The sequence below is a fragment of the Neomonachus schauinslandi genome, chromosome 4, assembly GCF_002201575.2.
Source record: "Neomonachus schauinslandi chromosome 4, ASM220157v2, whole genome shotgun sequence".
NCBI classification, from domain to species: domain Eukaryota; kingdom Metazoa; phylum Chordata; class Mammalia; order Carnivora; family Phocidae; genus Neomonachus; species Neomonachus schauinslandi.
Window position 1 is genome coordinate 54,584,250 of NC_058406.1, and position 14,182 is coordinate 54,598,431.

The 14,182-nt window shown below is 46.0% G+C and overlaps 1 protein-coding gene across 2 annotated transcripts in view; it reads right to left on the reverse strand.

Moving 5' to 3' along the window:
- GNG12 (G protein subunit gamma 12) overlaps window positions 1-14,182 on the reverse strand; it is a 126,816-nt gene that overhangs the window by 97,820 nt on the left and 14,814 nt on the right. The window lies entirely within an intron of this gene.

The following is a 14,182-nucleotide window of genomic DNA, read 5'->3' on the forward strand; positions in this document are numbered from 1 at the left end:
GCCTTATTAAGGATTAGGCACCAAGAGTTTTAGCTCACTGCTTTTGCATCATTCCAAATGTCAATATGATGAAAAAGTCAAATAATATCTTAATATTATAAAAATAAATTTGACTTTGTGGACACCCTGAAAGGATCTTGAGGCTTCCAGGGTCTTTGAACCACACCTTGAAAAACACTGTTCTAAAAAGTGCTTGATAAATATTCCTGAATAAACCCTCCTATTGAGCATGGAGATTCTGGAAGGGTTTAATGGATGAGATACCAGGGGGACCATCAAGACCGCATAGGATGTTTAAAGGTACAGGAGGGTGAGAGGAGCACCAACAAAGGTAGAGCTGGAAATATGCAAGGAACCTTCCTAGAGCAGAAGCAGAAACAAATACAACTTTAGATGAGCAGCACCTTACATGTGGCAGAGCACGGCTAGGCCCTTCCATCTCTGTCTGTTCCCTACAATGGCCCAGGGAGATGGGTGTTGTCAACATCCCTGCTGTGCAGAGGGGGAAAACGGAGGTCAGTCTGTAGCCCTCTGAAGGCAGGGACTGGGCTTGCTTTCCTCATAATAAAGAATGGAAATTCTCGCAAGGTGACCAGCACTCCAAAGGCACATGACAAATATTCACTGAATTAAATGAACCCAGGAGGCCCAGGGAAATTCATTATCTGCTCAGGATCACACAGCTAGGAAGCGGTCGCTCCAAGACCAGACCCATGTCTTCCGGCACCAGATCCCATGTCATTCCCACCATACCCTCATGTCTTCAAAGTGACAGAAAGCAGGGTCATGCGGTAGGGGGCTCGGATATCAGGACGAGTGGTTTATGAACTGAAGAATCTGGGGTAAGGGAGCTACAGGATCACATTGTGCTGCAGAGGATGAAACCCAGCAGGATCTGGACAGCTTGGAGTAGAGAGGGGCAGGAGGAGACACCAATTTGGACCCTGTTTTCGTGGTCTAAGTGAAAAGACAGACGGGGATGGGGGTGGTGGTGTCAGACCTCACAGATGTCCCCTAGGACTGACACTTGGCTATGTGAAGTTGGACAAGTTACCCTTCCTGTTTGATCCTTACTTTCCTTATCTGCAGAACAGGATAATAATAATATATAATTTCATAGAATTATTGTGAGTATTAAATGAAAAAATGTACACAAAGCAAACAGCACAGTTCTTGGCTCAATAAATATTAGCTAAGAGAAAGGAAGGAAGGCTAAGAGGGAAAGAGGGCAGAAGGAAGAAAAAAAGAAGGAGGAAAAAGGGAGAGAAGGAAATATTTGTTGAATGCCTGAGTGAACCTGGGCAGTACCAGAGGGAGAGCTAATCTATAAGCCCTGCTGTGGTTTCCTAACTAGAGAAGCATCAGCTCATTCTAAGGTTTCAAGCCTGGGTGACCAGAAGAATGAGCAGACACGCAGGTGGCCACAGGGCATCCAAATGGAGGTGCCGAGGAGGCTGGTGCTGTGGATGCCAAAGGGCCAGACTGCCAACAGTGATCAGGAGGCCCCCTTTGGGGAGAGGGAATGGACAATCAGGGAAGGGCACAGAGTAAAGGATCAAGTAAGGTCTCTGGGACATTATAAGCAAGGGCAAATGGGGAAAAAAAGGAGAGAACAGGATCAGAGACACACACAAGAAGGAAGCCACATGCTGAAAACCATTTTTTAACAGCTCAGTTTAACAAACTCTCATCTGCAAGGCACTTAGGTTCTAGCTCCGTCTCCAGCCACCCAAACCTGACACTTGATGTTTTCGTGACACCAGACTTCTGCATACCCTGCTCTCAGCGCCCGAAAGGCATTCACCACTTCCCCAGAAGCTAACTTCTCAAAGAGTGGCACCTGTGGCACTTATTACTCTTAAGGTCATCGGTTAAGACTATGGGAAAACAAAACTATCATGAGGGAGAACAGGGCTCAAAGTGGTACCTTGGAAGCTCTGGTTCCCTCATCATCCCCTGGGCCAGTCCGGCCTGCTGTGTGGTCTCCACACCCCACCACACACTCGCCTCTGCCCGCTCCTTTCCCAGACTGCCACTGGACCCTGCTCCTTCTGCCCACCACTCTTTGTTCTGGGTCCTGCTGTAGTACAGTGAGGTGTGTCTCCCTCCCCCAAGACGGGGTCCTGTCCCGGATGTCTCGGATGCGCTCGGTCCCGGCTGTGTGGCTGAGTGGGCCAGCAGATACAGAAGGCACTGTAAGAGGAATGGCAGAGAGAGGATGGGATACTGCCGGCCAGAGGGGTGAGGAGAGACCAAAGAGGATAGACATGTCCGGCAGAAGTCAGTGGATTTCCTGAATGTTAGACTGTTAGGAATCTAAAGCATGCATTCTCATCTGGAGAGGTATTGCCCCCTTCCTACTCTAGGGGGTGGAAATTGGTTCTTGGGGGAGAGAAGCAAAAAAAATTCTTAGATATTACAATAGTTTATAGCCCTCCAAAGTTCGCCCCTACCCAATAAAATCTTATTCCTCATCTCACTTTGTACTGATCTCTCTAGGGAAAAATTTAAGTTACATTTAAGCTAATTAAGGATACTTTTTTTCCTCCTTATGGGGTCAAAATGAACAAAAGGTTGAGAAGCACTGATCTAGAAGGCAGTTCAGTAAAAGGGGTGAGAGAATGGCACCCTTAAGGACTGAATGCAGGAGATGGTGGAGGGAATAGCAGTGAGAATGGTTTTTTTTCTCCTTCCCTTCACAGGTCAGCTTCCTGAACCATAACTACACTGAGCACTTAGTACATGTCAGGCCCCATGTGACATGCTGACCATATATGGTTTTACTTTTTATCCTCATAACAATCTTACGAAGTTATGTTCCCTTTTTACAGATGCTCAGAGAATGTAGGGGGCTTACCCAAGAACCCACAAGGGGTCAGCGGTAATAGATGCAAATTCTGGCCCAAGTCAGACACACGGCAGGAGTGTAATCACCCTAACTATGAGCGGAGCTGGCAGGCCTGAACTCATCTGTTGGAAGAGAAAAAAGGTTTCTGCTACATGGTGAGCTTACCCAAAATTGTTACTTGAATGAGACAGGAGAGGAGCAAAAATGCAAGTGGGAGAAGAGACAGCTGATGGAGAAGGAATCCAGACAGCAGGACATGACAGATTCCAGGAGGAAGGGCTGGCCTTGGCAAGCCACAGAGCACGGAGAGAGTGGAAGGAAGCTGAGAAAGCCCATTCAGGGCTATGGGCAGGTGACAGGGGCAGGGCCTGGGGGAGAAATCCTGTCCCCACTGAAGGCAGGCTGAATTAATTCTTGGTGGAATCAATCAACACAGTGACATTACTTTCTCCAGCACCCTTTTTGAATGAGAATCAGTTCATTAATATTATGTCTACCTTCCCTCTCCCCAAGGCCCCGACTTGGCAAAGGCAACCAGACACCACGCTTTAGGGAAATAAGGCCCAATCTTTTCTAATACGAAGACAACGTCTTGCCATCAGAAACAAAACAAACAACTTCCTAGCACTCAGTAACAATAGCTGTCCTCTTAGCATCCATTGTGAGAAAATGCTCAATCCACACTGACTTTGTCCAGCTGAGACCCTTAATATGACTTCACAGTGTCTTTATCACAAAGATGCATCTGAACAGATGCCCAACAGGAAAGACATTCAGTCTGCAGGTGGTGCCTTCTTTACGTCCAGATTTTCAAACCCACTACAAGAAAGCCTTCCCCCATTCCCCTCATGGGCCACAGGTTGGGGATCCCTGATCTACAAAAGAGGCAAAAGATATCCTTGGGGGTCCAGTTCTCTTATGACCAGCAACTGAATGACAGGTGAGTTCCTGAAACTCTGTACGCCTGAGTATTCTCCTTTGTAATGGGGATAGTGATGCAAGTTTTCAGCTTCAAGTGAGACTGTATCACATCTAACACAGAACCGGACACACAATGGGTAGTGAATATTATTATTTCTGTTCTCCAGAACTGGTGGTTCTATTTTCAAAGTGTTCCCAGGACCTGCAGCATCAGCATCACCTGGCAACTAGTTAGATATACAATTTTTCAAGCCTCAACACTGACTCGTCTGGAGGTGGGCCCAGCAATTTCTGTTTTAACAAAGCCTCCAGGTAACTCTGGTGCTCACTAAAATTTGAGAACCACTACTCTACAGCAGTGGTTTTCAACTTTTTTCTTCTTTATAAGCAGAAGAATCCTTTTGAACAAAGGTGAAACATGTAACTTTGAAACAGCTCTCATGGTACTGGGTTGGCGATGCTCCACATGTCCCCTCTGGGTCCTGACTCATTCCCTGCAGCCATCCCAAGGGACCTCAGAGGCAGGAAACAATAGTCTTTGGTATAGTTACAGATATTACAACTTTTGGGGGCACCACTGAAAAATCTAAAAGATGTAATACTACACCATTCAACCGTAATTATAAGGCAATCCTGCCGCAGTAAAATAATGCTTCCTGGGGTTTTGAGAGGTGTCTTCAGCTAAGTTACCTCATACCAGGTCACCCTTCAGGGTCACCCTCAGGACCATATTGCTGGTCCCCCCTTGGCTAATTTATATGCTTGGGAACAAACTTCTCCCGAATACCCAGCTAGCTATCCTTCACTGGCCCCAGCTTCACGTCACACTGCCTGCTATCCAGAGCAGGCTGGACCCCACTCACGTGATGTCAGAAGACTTACTTTGTCATAGCAGAAATAGATTTTATGCCTCCATCAAAATTTAGTGACACACTTCTGGAAACAGTCAAGGACCACCAGAGAGCTGTGGGCATGAGTGGGGAATCACTGCCTGGGAACAAAGTTTGAGAACCACTGATGTAGACGTGCTAACTATGGAGACAATTCTTGAGGGGGTTTGTTCACTGCAGAACACACGGGACCACGTTCTTCACATGGGATGTATATAGGCTGATGTGAAAAAAGGAGCAAAAGGAAAGAAAGCCACAGTTCTCAAGAGGGAATCTGCTTTGGTTTCTCAGAGCAAACAGCAGACTTTGGAGGGATGGACGAGGGAAGGCCTCGTTAAGCAAGATTATGAAAAACTAGCACCACTGATCAGATCTGTCATCTGTCATCAGTACCGAGTCTTCCAGCTCATGTTTCATACGGGCTGTGCGTTATTACTGTCTCTACTCTGACGATAAGTTCACCTTGACACAGAAGTTCACCAACTGTAGCATCTTAGAGGAAAGAAAACCCACCCATGACTCATATCATAACTAAAAATACTTCCAGACACCAAAGACTATTAGGAAGGAGGAGGAGGAGACAGCAAAGGGATTTCCTCTCACTGATTTTCTAATGTGAGCCTCTCTCAATATCATGGGGGGTTGGGGGAGGTGCAGAACAGGTGTTAACTACTTCAGGTAACAGAGAAGGAAACTGAGGCACAGGTGGGCTAAGTGCCCTGCTGAAGTTCACACCGCTGATCGGCGGCAAAAACCAGGTCTGCAGTCCTATGGAGGACTCAGAGAGAGAGAGTGATCTAAGTCCAACCCCTCATTTTACAGAGGAACCACCGTTCATCCACAAAGTGGGGTGGTCAGCCCAGAGTGATTCTCCTGGTTTGGCACAAGGACAGATGTACCTGAACCTTTAGAAAAGAGAGCATCTCACCTGGTGAGAATGAGGTAGGAGGGAAGACAGGCCTTTTTCTCCTCGGCAATGTCTCTAAAGCTGGGCTGGCCACAACGAGAGCCAGGAGCCACATGTGGCTCTATCGATTTTAACTTTAATTAAAATCAGATAAAGCAAAAAAATCCAACTTCTCAGTTCCACTAGTCACATTCCAAGTACCCGAGAGCCGCATGTAGCTGGACTAAACATGTCCATCGCTGTGGAAAGTTCTACTGCACAGAGCTGCTCTAAAGTACACCCTTTATGACAAGAGTGTAGCTGGACCTGGAATCAGGAGTCCCAGGGATGCCACAGTCAGTTCTAGGAACTCGGGGCAAATCTCTGGGCCTCAGTTTCCTGATCTGTAAAAAGCCGAAGTTGGACTCCACGACTGCAATGGCCCCTTTCAGCTCTAACATCCCATGATTCTGCACCTAGAACTCCAGAGGCAGGTTTCTGACCACCCTCTCTTCTTTCCTAGGACTTCCACACTGGCCCTGTATCAAATGAGATCAGGAGAATAATGCACTTGTACTTTATTATTTCCTGCAGGAACACAATCACTGAGTAAGAATGAAATGGCATTCTTCTAATTATTTCAAAGGTTAAAATAAGAAACAGCCACAAGAACAATCTCTCCAAATATTCCCTAGGAATAACTGCTGAAGATACCAAGGACTCCCTCCCACCTCCTACCCCTGCAGGGTTCCTCACCTAAGGATCTACATGAAAAATGTGCTGGACGTTAGGAGGAGAAAAAAAATATATTCCCACAGAAAACTGGTACCCTTCTTTTCACCACAGAACGAAAGCTACATTGTTCACTATGATTTTGGGGGGTGGGTTGGCTCCTCAGAGGATCAGACGCTTGATCAGTCCATGCCTCGGCACGAGGCCCCTCCCACAGCTCCCCGGATGAGGAGGATCTCGTCACAGAGCTCCTGATCCCTTTCTGGGTCCAGCTCTACCCCACTGAATATCTACTTTCTGCAGAGGCCACATCTAACACTTCTGAAACTACAGCTAGAATGCTAACGTGTTTCAAAAAAAAAAAAAAATCAAATAGTTCAATGATCTTTCTACTATTCCAGATCGTAGAAATATAAATTTGGAGTACCATGAGAATAAAAAACCTGCACCTCAAATCCTGGAGCTGGACAGAATTACTTATCTTGCCAGAACAGGCAGAAGGCTGGCTCCGGGGGGCTTCCACATCCTCCTCCTCCTCACCATCATCTCCATCAGCCCGACCAATTACATTAATTAAACTCCAATTAATTAAAATAACAATGGCAAACATTTACTGGGCTTCTAGTTAACTCAGTGCCAGGCCCAGTTCTCAGCACTTTATATGTATCAACTTCCTTAGGCCTCACAGTAGCCCCAGCAAGAAGGGGCTCCATTTTCTAGGAGAGAAAACTGAGGCAGTGAAAGGTTAAATAACTTGTCCAAGGTCACACAGTAGCAAGTGGCAGAGCTGGGGTTAGATCTGCTGGTCAGGCTCCTGCTCTCTGCCATTACAGGACCCCTCTTTTTTTTTTTTTTTAAGATTTTATTTATTTGACAGACAGACAGCGAGAGAGGGAACACAAGCAAGGGGAGTGGGAGAGGGAGAAGCAGGCTTCCCACGGAGCAGGGAGCCCGATGCGGGGCTCCATCCCAGGACCCCGGGACCATGACCTGAGTGGAAGGCAGACGCCCAATGACTGAGCCACCCAGGCGTCCCTACAGGACCCCTCTTTTCAACATGCACAATGAACACTGTCTCACCTTATAAGGTCCAAATTTAAAAGCACCTGTTGAAAACATTGCAAAAACATACAAGCCAAGTTAAAAAAAAAAAAAATTGTACTTGCTTAGCAAACACAGCTTCCAGATTTGTGCTCTAGCATGCCTTGCAGACTGCCAGCCCTGAGCCCTTCCTGAAATCCTGGAGAATGCCAACCCTTTAATTCTGTCACTTTTCCTACATTTACTCTAAACTTCCTCAGCATTGTTTTCTGGTGAAATTACCAAAACACTGTCTTCAGTGCGACAATCAACCAAAGGCATATTAACAATCAGCAAAAACGTTCCTACCTATGAAATTCCATCTGTAATAAGGGCAAGCCATAAATAATAAAAAGACAGTTGAGTTGGGAACTGATAATGCCAGTCTTTGCAGCTGTTATGAGCCAGTTTAAAAACAAATTTGCGGGGTGCCTGGGTGGCTCAGTCGTTAAGTGTCTGCCTTCCCACTTGGGTTATGATCCCAGGGTTCTGGGATCGAGCCCAGCATCGGGCTCCCTGCTCAGCAGGAAGCCTGCTTCTCCCTCTCCCACTCCCCCTGCTTGTGTTCCCTTTCTCAGTGTCTCTCTCTCTCTCTGTCAAATAAATAAAATCTTTTAAAAAATAAAATAAAATAAAAACAAATTTGCATGAGTGATTGCTGGGCTTTTTATAAACATGGTACCTGCCAGGGAGCAGTTCCACTCTCTCTTCTCTGGACTTTCCATCCTTCACGTAGATGCTGACTCCGTAAGCCCCAAGTCTTACAATGCTTTTATGATTCCTATGCATATCAGGACAATCTTTTGTGGACAATAAAAGTCTCTTAAAGGCATCAGAAAATGAACACTTTCTGAGTTATGTGTGGTTTTTTTTAGTAGTAGGGGACAGCACGGTATAGTCGAGCAGGCACAGGTTTGCATTTGGGCTGTGCAGCCTTGGGCAAGCTACTGAACCTTTCTGAGTCGCAGTTTTCTCTTCCATAAAATGAACTAATTATATTTTATAGCTTGTAATGCCTGGTCAAGAGCCGGCACAGAAAAGTTACTCTCCTCTCCTACTCATTATCAAAGTTATAAAAAGTGAGGTTAGTTTTATTTTATTTTATTTTTTTTTAAAGATTTTATTTATTTATTTGAGAGAGAGAGCATGAGAGAGAGAGAGAGCATGAGGGGGGGAGGGTCAGAGGGAGAAGCAGACTCCTCGCTGAGCAAGGAGCCCGATGCGGGACTCAATCCCAGGACTCCAGGATCATGACCTGAGCCGAAGGCAGTCGCTTAACCAACTGAGCCACCCAGGCGCCCAAAAAGTGAGGTTAGTTTTAAAACTGAGTTGCACTCAAGGGAAGCAAGGGCAAAAAAACTATTGGGACTTCATCAAGATAAAAAGCTTTTGCACAGCAAAAGAAACAGTCAACAAAACCAAAAGATAACCGACAGAATGGGAGAAGATATTTGCAAATGACATATCAGATAAAGGGCTAGTATCCAAAATCTATAAAGAACTTATCAAACTCAACACCCAAAGAACAAATAATCCGATCAAGAAATGGGCAGAAGACATGAACAGACATTTTTCCAAAGAAGACATCCAAATGGCCAACAGACACATGAAAAAGTGCTCAACATCACTTGGCATCAGGGAAATCCAAATCAAAACCTCAATGAGATACCACCTCACACCAGTCAGAATGGCTAAAATTAACAAGTCAGGAAATGACAGATGTTGGCGGGGATGCGGAGAAAGGGGAACCCTCCTACACTGTTGGTGGGAATGCAAGCTCGTGTAGCCACTCCGGAAAACAGTATGGCGGTTCCTCAAAAAATTGAAAACAGAGCTACCGTACCACCAGCAATTGCACTACTGGGTATTTACCCCAAAGATACAAATGTAGGGATCCGAAGGGGTACATGCACCCCGATGTTTATAGCAGCAATGTCCACAATAGCCAAACTGTGGAAAGAGCCAAGATGTCCATCGACAGATGAATGGATAAAGAAGATGTGGTATATATATACAATGGAATATTATGCAGCCATCAAAAGGAATGAGATCTTGCCATTTGCAACAACGTGGATAGAATTGGAGGGTATTATGCTGAGCGAAATAAGTCAAACAGAGAAAGACATGTATTATATGACCTCACTGATATGAGGAATTCTTAATCTCAGGAAATAAACTGAGGGTTGCTGGAGTGGGGGGTGGGGTGGGAGGGATGGGGTGACTGGGTGATAGACACTCTGGAGGGTATGTCCTCTGGTAAGTGCTGTGAATTGTGCAAGACTGTTGAATCTCAGATCTGTACCTCTGAAACAAATAATGCAATATATGTTAAGAAAAAAAAAAAAGAAGAAGATAGCAGGAGAGGGAGAATGAAGGGGGGGAAATCGGAGGGGGAGACGAACCATGAGAGACGATGGACTCTGAAAAACAAACAGAGGGTTCTAGAGGGGAGCGGGGTGGGAGGATGGGTTAGCCTGGTGATGGGTATTAAAGAGGGCACGTTCTGCATGGAGCACTGGGTGTTATGCACAAACAATGAATCATGGAACACTACATCTAAAACGAATGATGTAATGTATGGTGATTAACCTAACAATAAAAAGTGCTCCAAAGCACATGAAAGCAACTTTCAAAAATAAAAAATAAAAAATAAAAATAAAACTGAGTTGCACTCTTGAGATTTCATTTTTCCTTTTTGTTCAGTTTAAGACCATAAGAGTTTTTTGGTTTTTTTTTTTAAAGATTTTATTTATTTATTTGACAGAGAGAGACATAGCGAGAGAGGGAACACAAGCAGGAGGAGCGCGAGAGGGAGAAGCAGGCTTCCCGCAGAGCAGGAAGCCCGATGCGGGGCTCGATCCCAGGACCCTGGGATCATGACCCGAGCCAAAGGCAGACGCTTAACGACTGAGCCACCCAGGCGCCCCAAGACCATAAGAGTTCTTGAGGGACTCCTACTTTCAGATACTTCTGGAAAGTGTTACCATATGGAAGGCTTCAAGCTCTCCAGGGCAAATGGGGGAAACCTATGGATTTCTATGTGGAATGGACATTCAATCCCAACCCTCTTAAAACAAAACAAAACTGTGTTTGTATCCAGCAAAACAAACCCACAAATCATTTCTATGAATGTAAATTTTATAGGTCACCTTCCTTCACCATTTTTCCTTTCCCTGATAAAAATAAAAATGTGCTACTGCACATAAAACAAAACTTATGCTGACCACTAAAGCCATTTCTAGTCAAAATACAAGAGCCTATGGATGCCCCTCAAAAGCAACTATTTGCTCTTAGATTCCATTCGGTGAGCCCAGGCGTAACACTGATACCGCAGAATGCCAGGTTTCAGCCTTCTCAAGAACCTGCCATGAGGTGGTGTGACTTGCCAGAGAGATAGGAAGGCCTTGGTCAAGACCCCTCTGGCACCAGTGTACCTGGTTCCCAGAGTTACTGTGTTGTTACCCTGTGGGTGACTATCAAAATGGGAACAGTGACATTCACCCTTCGAGGATACTCCTTTTTATTTTTACCTAATGGAATACACCAATAATTTCTTCATATGTAGGAAGAGATTGTTTTTTAAGGGATGGCTTAGATAGCTCAAGGATAGAGAGCTCAATGTGTTTTGAGGAAGGGGATGCACAGAGAGGATGGGTGCTCAAAGGCTGCTCGCAAACCCCATAAGGAGATGAGGAAGATGAGCCAGAATCTCTAAGATTCACAGGCAGCCACATCACGACTTGCCCTCATGCCAATTATCCGTACTGCAGACTGAGTGTGAACTCAGGCACCAAGGTGGCCTCCCCACCCTTGACTGTGTGCTGGATCCACCTGGGAGCTTTCCACCACCCTCTGGGCCCCAAGGCCAGAGGGGCTGACCTGCGGGGTCTGGGTGCAGCCAGGGCTTTGTGATTGTCAAAAATCACTCCGCAGCTGATTCTAACATACAGACAAGCTCACAAGTCACCACCCTGGTCTCTTCTCTACCAAGGCTGCCTAAGCCACCAGATCCTATTCCCTTTGAGAATTCTTTTTTTTTTCCTAACGAACAAGAAAAAAGAAAAGATAAAGCTGTTTAAAGATAAGCTGAAATCCTAAATTTTAAGCTTTTCTCAAGATAAAAGTTCAAGGTCAGAACTTGGTGTGACTTCATCCCTTTGCCCTGCCTCCATAATAAAGATTACAACCCAGTCTAGGAGATTAGAACACAGAATATATTCCCAAGCAGAGCAGAGTATAAAGGGTACCCCCTTCAAAGAGGGTGGGAAGAAAAGTACATTAAGATGTTTACGGAGAGGGGGAAAAAGTTGAAATACCAGCTTCACTGCCCTTTGGATATTCTTCTTAGACCTTTCCTAAGTCTCCAACCGCCTGACTTTGCTGGGCTCCTCCTCCTCGACTGAGCTCTATGGCCTTCCTTACAAATTACTCACTCCTAGGCAAGGTCACCCCCTCCTGCTTCCATCCTCCTGCAGTCTCCTGCCTCCAGCTCAGACCACCTCCGTCCCCCACCCTCCACCCCAGGTTTCTAGGTGGGCCCTCACCGTGGAGAATGTGACCCATAAATACCAGTGGGGCATCAGCCAGGCAGGTGAGGGAGGGTGTCCTCAGGTTCTCCAGGCCCGGTTCCTGGCCACTCAGCCATCCTGGTACAGGCGGGGCCGGGTGACAAGCAGTTCTCAGCCTGGCCAGCACCCAGACAGACCCCCGGCTCGCAGGGTAGATTTGACAAGGCTGCACACAGCGGGGGAACAAGAGGCGTGGGGTTCTCATCTCACCTCCGCCCTTAGCTAGCTCCATGACCTAGGGCAAGTAATAGCAACATTATAGAAAGAGCCTCAGTTTCCCCACCTATAAAAAGGGAATTAATGTTTGACCAGTGTATTAGTCCATTTGGGCTTTGGTAACAAAAATACCATAGACTGGGTGGCTTAAACAACAAACATTTACTTCTCAGTGTTACAGTGGCTGGAAGTCCAAGGTCAAGGTTGCCAGCACATTCGGTGAGGTTCAAAAATGGCCATCCCTCATTGTGTCCTCACATGGTGGTGGGGCAAGACAGCTAATCTTATTCAGGAGGGCTCTGCCCCCATGACCTAAATCACTTCCCAAAGGCCTCACCTCCTAATACCATTAATTTGAAGGGTTAGGATTTCAACACCGGGATTTGGGAGGAGACATAAACATTCAGTCCATAACAACCAGACTCCCCACAAAGCCTTTTGAAAAGACCTGCTCAAAATCAGAACTGAATACAATATAAATTCTCTAAACACTGAGTCTTCTGTACACCAGACACTGACTGCCGGTCTCTGGCAGGTAAAGCTGCATAATTCAACGTCGTAATTAGTTTAACAGTATGCCTCTGGAAATCCAGACAAGAAAAAATGTAAATATGTCCAGAGAGGCAGGCAGAGAAGAGAGCAAAGAGGTGACAGCAAGAGCAACACCAGCTCACATTTATGGAGTTGTCTATGGCAGCTCTTCTAAGCACACTATGTATATAGTAACTGCAGGTGAGCCTCAAAACATCCTTGTGAGGTAGACAGGGACTGTTGCCCTCATTTTACAGATGAGGAATCTGAAGTTCAGAGCGTGTTATGGTCTGAATGTGTGCGTCCCCTCAAAACTCACATTGAGATCCTAAACCCAACGGGATGGTAATTGGAGGTGGCGCCTCTGGGAGGTGATTGGGTCACAAGGGTGGAGGCTTCAGGAATGGGATTCAGTGCTCTCCTAAAAGAGAGCTCCCCACCTCCCGTCTTGTGAGGAATCTGAGAAAACAGCTGTCTATGAACCAGGAAGCAGGTGCTCATCAGACACTGAACACTAAGGCCAGTGTCTTAATTTTGGCCTTCCCAACCTTCAGAGCTGAGAGAAATACATTTGTCATTTATAAGCCACCTTGTCCATGGTATTGTTACAGCAAGCTGAACAGGCTAAGACAGAGAGGAACTCCCTCAAAGTCACATGACTAGTGAGTGGCAGAGCCAGGCTTTGGCCCCGGACTTGACCTCAACACCTGGATCTTCATCGTTCGATGACAATGCACCTACTGACTTTCCCACGCCCCCTTACCCAGGCCAAGGAAGCCAGGCACCCCCTGCTCTGTCCTTCCACACTTCCCAACTCGCATTGCTATGGAACACTCCTATCCGACGCTGTTACCTATTTCTTCTGTGTCTACTGCCCCCATTAGCTTATGGTCCTCAAGGAGAGGAAGAAAGTATAGCAAGTGCCTTGTAAACTGCTGGTATGGAATAAACATTTTCTTAATGGAGGAAATAATGAAACTGTGCTAGATTTCAAAAGACACGCAGGAATTTACTGGGTAGTGTAAGGGAAACTTTCAAAAGTAGAGGCAGTACCTTCTTCAGCCTCATGTCCCCAGAAACTGGCACTTAAGAAATGTGTGATAAACGGGGGCACCTGGGTGGCTCAGATGGTTAAGCGTCTGCTTTCGGCTCAGGTCATGATCCCGGGGTCCTGGGATCGAGTCCCGCATCGGGCTCCCTGCTCCTTGGGAGCCTGCTTCTCCCTCTGCCTCTCTCTCTCTCTGTCTCTCATGAATAAATAAATAAAATCTTAAAAAAAAAAACAACAAAAAAACAAAAAAAAAGAAATGTGTGATAAACTCTTGGCCGAGGAAACGATGCGAAGACAGTCAGAGAGATTTAAGGCTACACAGTGAGTAAGGGTAACCTGGCCAGGGTGAGTAAATCGACTGCAGAGGGCCTGTGGGAACACAGAGGTGCTTCTCAAACTAGCTATGGAGAGAGATCAGCTTTTTGGTTTTATTTAGTTCCAACTCATCATGGACCCATA